The sequence below is a fragment of the Hemibagrus wyckioides genome, linkage group LG03, assembly GCF_019097595.1.
Source record: "Hemibagrus wyckioides isolate EC202008001 linkage group LG03, SWU_Hwy_1.0, whole genome shotgun sequence".
Classification (NCBI taxonomy): domain Eukaryota; kingdom Metazoa; phylum Chordata; class Actinopteri; order Siluriformes; family Bagridae; genus Hemibagrus; species Hemibagrus wyckioides.
The window spans coordinates 25,640,146-25,647,730 of record NC_080712.1 but is presented as its reverse complement, the minus strand read 5'-3'; the positions used below and the strand labels follow the sequence as shown (position 1 = coordinate 25,647,730).

General features: G+C 37.9%; 1 protein-coding gene and 1 long non-coding RNA gene across 5 annotated transcripts in view; both read left to right on the top strand.

Moving 5' to 3' along the window:
- On the top strand, positions 1–6,762 carry LOC131345986 (uncharacterized). Of its 2 annotated transcripts, XR_009203560.1 has the most exons (4): positions 1–3,179; positions 3,398–3,469; positions 3,563–3,701; positions 4,204–6,761. It is a non-coding gene; the product is annotated as an uncharacterized LOC131345986 (long non-coding RNA). The 2 variants fall into 2 exon arrangements; XR_009203559.1 differs by having other exon boundaries at positions 3,563–6,762.
- A 739-nt stretch (positions 6,763–7,501) lies between these two features.
- Positions 7,502–7,585, top strand: part of mlh1 (mutL homolog 1, colon cancer, nonpolyposis type 2 (E. coli)) — a 28,186-nt gene continuing 28,102 nt past the window's right edge. For all 3 annotated transcript variants that reach the window (XR_009203873.1, XM_058382520.1, XM_058382529.1), the window contains exon 1: positions 7,502–7,585. This exon is cut by the window's right edge and continues 193 nt beyond it. The gene's annotated coding sequence lies outside the window, so the exon portion shown is untranslated.

Here is a 7,585-nt window from a genome sequence, read left to right as displayed (position 1 = left end):
TAATGAAACTGAAACGCCTGGTTTTAGACCACAATAATTCATTAGTATGGTGTAGGGCCTCCTTTTGCGGCCAATACAGCATCAATTCGTCTTGGGAATGACCGATACAAGTCCTGCACAGTGGCCAGAGGGATTGTGAGCCATTCTTTTTGCAGAATAGGGGCCAGGTCACTACGTGATGCTGGTGGAGGAAAACGTTTCCTGACTCGCTCCTCCAAAACACCCCAAAGTGGCTCAATAATATTTAGATCTGGTGACTGTACAGGCCATGGGAGATGTTCAACTTCACTTTCATGTTCATCAAACCACTCTGTCACCAGTCTTGCTGTGTGTATTGGTGCATTATCATCCTGATACATGGCACCACCTTCAGGATACAATGTTTGAACCATTGGGTGCACATGGTCCTCCAGAATGGTTTGGTAGTCCTTGGCAGTGACGCGCCCATCTAGCACAAGTACTGGGCCTAGGGAAAGCCATGATATTGCAGCCCAAACCATCACTGATCCACCCCCATGCTTCACTCTGGGCATGCAACAGTCTGGGTGGTACGCTTCTTTGGGGCTTCTCCACACCGTAACTCTCCCGGATGTGGGAAAGACAGTGAAGGTGGACTCATCAGAGAACAATACATGTTTCACATTGTCCACAGCCCAAGATTTTCACTGCTGGCACCATTGAAACCGACGTTTGGCATTGGCACGAGTGACCAAAGGTTTGGCTATAGCAGCCCGGCCATGTACATTGACCCTCCCGACAGACAGTTTTGGTGGAAACAGGAGAGTTGAGGTGCACATTTAATTCTGCAGTAAGTTGGGCAGCTGTGGTTTTATGTTTTTTGTGTACAATCCGGGTTAGCACCCGGACATCCCTTCCAGACAGCTTCCTCTTGCGTCCACAGTTACTCCTGTTGGATGTGGTTCGTCCTTCTTGGTGGTATGCTGACATTACCCTGGATACGTGGCTCTTGATACATCACAAAGACTTGCTGTCTTAGTCGAAGATGCGCCAGCGAGACGTGCACCAACAATTTGTCCTCTTTTGAACTCTGATACATCACCCATAATGTTGTGTGCATTGCAATATTTTAAGCAAAACTGTGCTATTACTCTGCTAATTAAACCTTCACACTCTGCTCTTACTGGTGGAATGTGCAATCAGTTAAGATTGGCCACCAGGCTGGTCAAATTTAGCCATGAATCCTCCAACACTAAATTGGCCAGTGTTTCAGTTTCATTGTCCAACCCCTGTATATACTACTCACAAAAAGTTAAGTATATTCGGCTTTCGGGTGAAATTTCAGGATGCACCTAAAATGCACTATAACCTTTACAGGTGAACTTAATTTGACCTTCTCTACACTTTTGCACATGTGCAACTGTTCAGTGTTTCAGTACTTTTTGCATAACTTGCTGTTCTCTAACAAGGTGCTTAATGGCAAAATTCACAACTGGTGTTTGAGCCATGAATCGACCAATACATTTTCTGGTTCAATTAGAGTTGGTATTTAAACAGTCCTCTTCATCATGCTGTTCACATTTTGACATCATGAGACACATAACAATTGATCAACAGTACCTCACCATTGCGAGGCTTCAAACAGGATGTTCCACTGAGCTTAGAGTGTCACAGAGTATCATCAGCAGGTTGCGACAGAGATACAGAGAGACTGGAAGAGTCACAGAAAGGCATAGAAGTGGACGTCCTTTGTACTCTCATCCCATGTTGATGACCGCTTCATTGTGAACAGTGCCCTGCGGAACCGGATGATGAATGCCACTCAACTCCATTTAAGGGAGGTGAGAGGCAGACCATTCAAAACCATTTACATCAGCGTGGTCTGCGTGATAGACGACCTGCAAGGGTACCTGACCACACTACCAGGCACAGGCGTCATCGTCTTGCATGGGCCAGGAGCATTTACGCTGGACGAGGGACGAGTGGGCCTCAGTGCTGTTCTCTGATGAAAGTCAATTCACGTTGAGCAGTAGTAATGGCCGCCAACGATGTTGGAGACGCCAAGGAGAGCGCTATGCATCAGCCACTGTTGTGGTGGTGTTACAGTCTGGGGAGGTGTATCTACTCAATACAGAACTGCCCTACATCTTGTGAATGGTACAGTGACAAGCCAATACTACCTGAATAACATAATTAATCCAGTCATTGTGCCCCTGTATGAACAACACAGGCCTAATTACATCTTCATGGATGACAATGCTCCAGCTCATTGAGGTCGCATCATTAGGGAACGGCTGCTGGAGGCTGGGGTACCTCAAATGGAGTGGCCTGCACTTTCTCCAGACCTGAATCCCATAGAAAACCTATGAGATCAGCTGAGTTGCCATGTAGAGGCTCGTAACCCTGCACCCCAGAATCTCAATGACCTGAGGGCCGACCCTTCAAGAAGAGTGGAATGTCATGCCTCAGCATGAGACGTCGTTGTCAAGCTGTAATTGATGGTCAAGGGCACATGACAAATTATTGAGACATTGACATTTTTTGTTGTGGTATACCCACCACTGTTGTTGGCTTTTGCTTCAATAACTTGTTTGAGATGAGGAAATCACCATTGCATGCTTCTATTTAAATGCCCTACTTTCATGATATAATATCACTGTAGTGTGAACTTTTTTTCCATAAATTTCACCCAAAAGCCAAATATCCGTAACTTTTTGTGAGTGTATTTATATATTTATATACCACTGAAACACCATGGCACTAATGATTTTAAATAAAAAAAAAGTGTAGTAATCTAGTAATATAAAAAAGCATCAGAATAAAGACAGTACTGTTCTCTACCTTGCACAATGTGTAATTTCAACATGAGAATGAATTATTTTTCTATTTTACTGCATTTTCTGCTGAAGTTCGCATTACCGCAACGCATCTGGCTGTGTCTGAATGTGTGTTATGATTTAATTTAAACAAATTAACATAAAAAAATTTAGAAAAAAAATAAATGGATGTTCTACTAGATTATTCTAGATGACAGAATTTTTTTACTGAATATTCATGTATAATAATAATGAAAAAAAGTAGGAAAATGATGTGTCCATGCCTGATGTTCTCATCCTCCACAACACTTTTTGAGGACTGTTTAAACACACATACAGAATGTAAATAAAGTTTGATTATGAGTGATGGAGCACATGGGACAGTTACTTCAAGATGGTGAGCAGGTAAGATCATCTTTTTATATCTTTTCAGTTAAATGTTAAATACTCTATTGTCAGAATGTTAACATGACTTTTTGATTATTATTACCGAAACAGGAAGTTTTCTACATTTCAAAAATTTTTAGATTTACAATTTTTTTTATGAAAATGTACTTTATTGAGGTGTTATTATATGCATTGAGAAAAAATTAGTAAAGCCATCATGGCTTCTCTATTGTTAGCAAAACATCCTGAGGCACCTCATCCTCCGCAACACCATTCTCATACACCGCAACCATTTAAGGCCAGTTGTGGTAAAGAGAACTTTAAATATCTCTTATGAATTTAATATTAATTTCAAATTTCCTAAATGTTGATATTTTGCTTTATGATTTGTTTCATTGTAGACAATCAGCAAGTGTGAAAAAAAAAGCTTTAGCAAAGGTCAGGGTGACAAAGTTCAGGGAAAAATTCTACAGAAACCCAGAACTGCTGGAGGAGTACAGAAGAGGGAGAGAGAGGTTAGGTTTGGAGATGTTACAGCAGGTATAATTAGCAATAAACACCTAATTATAGTGTTAGGAAATGTACATGAGAGTATACACACACACACACACAACCCTTTAGCCACTACTATAACAGGACTTTGGTGCTGGACTGAGTGTACTGTTCATACTGTGGGAAATTCCCGCCACACTAAGGCATGTAGGTCGTGTGATTCTTAATGTGACAGCAGCCTAATAAATTTGCTGCACAATTTTGTTATAATTTAGTAATTTAATTACATAATAAATAAACAGTTATTTGTTCTTCTGTTAGTAATTTGTTTTTTTATTTTCTTGTTTACTTTACTTTTCAATTCATTTCAAAGACTAAAATTAAGCTCTACCCCACCCCACAACTTCAGGCCCAGTATAGAACACACACACACACACACACACACACATAGAGTAAGCATCAAGTCTATACTATATGATGATGTTTACATAAAATGTTTTTCCCCCATGTGAGAGACTAATTTAATGTAATGCTTTCTTTCCGCTTCCAGGAATCAAAAACAAACTGGCAAAATAAAGAAAACTGAAGAGCTGACTAAGAAGCAACATGAAAAGAAAAAAAGACAGTGGTCAGTTATTTTTTAGTGCCATGGTAAAATGTTTTTAGGTAACCGTTAAAATGTTGTCCTGTTTATTCCTGTTTTAATGTTTTTCATAATTGTTTTCTTTTGTAGTTTTGAACTTGAATGCATGATTGTGTAAATATTATCTGTTTCTTTCTGCATTATCTCAGACTAGTATACAAGTCTCAGTACAAATCTCAGACTAGTATAGTTATTATCATTACCGAAATAATTAACCTCATTACTGAAACCTATATATCATTATCGAAACTCATGTTTATTAGATGTTAATTTAATTAATAGAAATATAGTACTTTGATTTTAAATGCATGTGCAGAATCTTAACATTATGTTCTCTCAGGTTTGTCATCATTTTGAAAAAATGTCAGGTTTCTTCGAAATATTTTTAAAAAATAGTTGTAAATTGTGGACGGTGTTGCAGTAATGAGAGAAATCAGTCAAAATTTGAAAAACTGTTCAATTAAAAATAAATATTATTTCAGAACTTGAAGTAACTGCATGACTATTAATAATCCATTTTTAAAACTGTGAAAATGTATTTGCTTTTCTGTCAGTGTTGATGTTTTCACAGTGTTGCGGTATAACTTTCATTTTCAGAGTCTTACACAGCTGCTTAGAGGAACCCATGGTTGTTGAGTGTCCGCAAGTGTGTGCACAAGGTTTGAAGAGTCAAAGTATTTGTAAAGCTTTGAAATTGGCATTTACTAATGACAGCTGTTGCCATGCATCAGATCTAACGAGCTGATTAAGGTCTGAAACCTTTGTAAAAAGAATCTGAGACTCTGGAACTCTTAGAGTGCCCAAACTTTTGCACAGTGCCATAATAATGTTTTTATTTTTGTTCAATTTATGGCATAAGAAGTAACTATGCATCAATGTTTGCTGAAAATATTGTGCATTTTTTCCATTTCCAAGAGAGACTGTGTTAACATCTTTTCAATTAAAAAATCACCAAAATCTGTTATTTATCAAGGGGTGCCTAAACTTTTGCATAAGACTGTATATATATTTATTTATTACATTTTTCACATTATTAATACAAAGAAAATTAAATTTCAGATTGAATGCATGTATGCTATTTGAGGAACTTGACCACATGGGAGATCTGAGGCCATTTTCGGATTAAATTTACCACCCTATCACATGTTTTATTGTGGTAATGGATGTGATTGGGTGGTTCTGCTTCCCATTTGAATGTGTGAAACCAAGAATTGTAAGAGAGGCTAATCAATTTTTAAACAGTATTTTCGGTTAACTTAACCCTGTTTGGTTCATTCACTCACTCACTATATCACTCATACACATATTACTCACTTTCTCTTTCACTCACTCACTTACTCACTCACTCACTTACTACATGTTTTTAATGAATAATGTTACATTTTATAACACAGTTGCAGATAGATCTGTCTCCATCATGGCTGCTGTGAGACAATGGTGATACTGTGCACAGTGGGATGCTGATCCTGAGAGGAGGCAAAAATATCTAGAGAGTGAGCATCAGAGATGGAAACAGGATGTAGAGCAAAGAAAAAAAAGAAGATCAGTGATCTAAGTGAGTGAGGGAAGTGTCAGCTGCGTAAAAAGTGGAGGAAGCAGAGGCTAGAAAGCACACTCCAGACTCCTGATCCTGTCCAGCAGTCAAAAAACGAAAAGAAAAAAACAGCGGACAAGCTGGTGACCAACGGCTGTGACATACCTGATGCCCATGAGCTATATAAGGCCCTCGCAGAAACATCTGCAACCATTAAGTAGTTTTATGTAGCATCTGAAGCAGGGGAGAGTGGCAATGGAAAGGATGCCAGGCCAGATTCCACCAGTGTCATCCACAATGAAAACCCGTTCCACAATCCACTATCCACAATGAAAGGAGAAATCCTTTCCCGGGAAGTTAGTTGCATGTGAACCATTCAAAAGCAGCTGAGATGTCAGTGCTTTAACACACAGCATTTCAACTTTTAACAAGACAGCCCAAAAGCTGCCAAAAGAAGCAAGTGATTGGAAAAGTGGAAATCTAATTGGAAAGTGGTGTGTGATTAAATATGACAATGAACTTTATCTTGGGTACATGGATCATGGATACAGATGAAACACATGACCTTGTAAAATGTATGCACCAAGTTGGGGCCAACAGGTTCTTCTGGCCTCCAAGAGATGACTTCCAGTGGTATCTCTTTGATGATGTGCTCAAGCACCACAGCCTGTGACATCCTGCCACATGCAAATCCAGAAGGATGTGTGTATGCGTCACTGTCACTGTTATGATGCTTATTTCAGTTTTTCAGAGCATGAGCAAGTTTCCCATTACATCTACTATTTTAATGTTTCCTCCAGTTTTTGTGTTTGGGAATGTTTCTCCCAGTTTTTAAAGTTTAAACCAGCAGTTCATATAGAGAAACACTTTGTCCATACCATTCATGACAGGGTCATTTTGTTAAATGTTGCACAAATTAATGTTGAACAATGTTCTTATTGTGTGAACTAATCAAATAAATACAACTTTATTGTATTTTTATGTGAATTTGTTTTTTCTCTACAAACAGTGAGGCCATTGAGATGTCAAATTCTTTTTTCATAATTTAAAATCTAAAATTAATTAATTAATTAATTAATTGATTGATTGATTGATTAAAGTTAAAAATTTGTTAGTAAAAAGTGTAAAGTGCAAATGTCACCCATTTTGTATAATGACTTTTATAATGGATTAAAAAGTGCTTGCTAGCACAGTTATACTGAAAGATATTTTGAGCTTGAAGAGGAATTATTACAAGCACACAGAGCTTTATGTGCCAGGGCAGAATGACCGCTGCCACAGACCACATATAGGAACACAAGGAAATGAAATTGCAGAAAAATTAGTAAAAACAACATTGAAATCTAACAACATAATAGATTTCTCCTTGGACAAAATGAATGTAAAGCTCTACATTATTAAAAGCAACATAGACAGAAGAAAGAAGAAATCGTTTGTACTAGATTATGGTTAGGAGAAACAATACTAAACAATACATTATTTCTTAAGAAAATGTGATACAGATAAATGTGGTGTATAATGTAAAAATAAGGAAAATGTAAGGCTTGAACTAATTAAATTTGATAATATAAGATGTATTAAGAATTAGGTATTTAGTTTACTAGAAAGTAACAAACCCTCCGATATCATAGGTGGCGGTATGCACCTTTTCCGATGGTTTGTAAACCGCAATAATCCTAATAGAGACGAAGAAGAAGAAGAAGAAGGAGAAGGACAAGGACAAAAACAACTTGTATACCATGTTTGACGTATGGA